This window comes from Belonocnema kinseyi, chromosome 2 (genome assembly GCF_010883055.1).
Source record: "Belonocnema kinseyi isolate 2016_QV_RU_SX_M_011 chromosome 2, B_treatae_v1, whole genome shotgun sequence".
Taxonomy (NCBI): domain Eukaryota; kingdom Metazoa; phylum Arthropoda; class Insecta; order Hymenoptera; family Cynipidae; genus Belonocnema; species Belonocnema kinseyi.
The window spans coordinates 17301680-17302474 of NC_046658.1; the positions used below are offsets into that span (position 1 = coordinate 17301680).

At 38.4% G+C, this 795-nt stretch overlaps 1 pseudogene; it reads left to right on the top strand.

Moving 5' to 3' along the window:
• Positions 1–372: 372 nt before the first annotated feature.
• On the top strand, positions 373–514 carry LOC117168592 (annotated as a pseudogene).
• Positions 515–795: the final 281 nt, after the last annotated feature.

The window sequence follows — 795 nt, forward strand, 5'->3', positions numbered from 1 at the left end:
CATGCGTGACGGTTTATTTGCAGTCCCAGCAAACACGTTCTGTAACTGTTTCAGATAAAAAAGGAACTGTGTTCTATAACAGTTGCTACAAGATGGTGACAGAACTGTTCTCGAACTAAAAAGTAACAGCGTTCTAGAACACTGTGACAAAATTGTGACCGAACTGTTTTAGAACAAAAAGGTAACAGTGTTCTAGAACACTGTGACAAAATTGTGGCAGATCTGTTCTCGAACTATGTGACAGTACTGTTCTATAACAGCTGCGATGGATTTGTTCTAGAACAAACTGATCACAGAAGCTTTATAATATTTGTTTCAAGTTTATTTTAGAACTGTGCCGGAACAGTGTTATATCGAAGTTCTAGAACCCTGTTACAAGTGTGTTCTAGAACAAATAAGGAACAAAGATTACTTCGCAAATACTTTGGTCGAGCTGACCCTTGCGAATATCCCGAATGTGGATACCTCGAACGTATAATTTTTGTTAGTCGGGACTGCGTACGCGCTATCCCGGATCAAAATATATCCATGGTGATACATAAATTTCCGTCTCGCAGGATATTCCGACGGATTATCCCTGGAATAACTCGGAACATACATGGGTCAAATCGAATATCTCGGGATATCCTATTGCTGTGAGGGGAACATAACACTGTTCCATATTTGATAAATAACTGTTCTAGAACTGTTATAGAATTGTCATAGAAATGTTATAGAATTGTTCTAGATTTTTTACAATGCAGCGTACCAAAGTTCTAGAATTGTTACAGATCGGTTGTCACAGCGTTCTAGAAC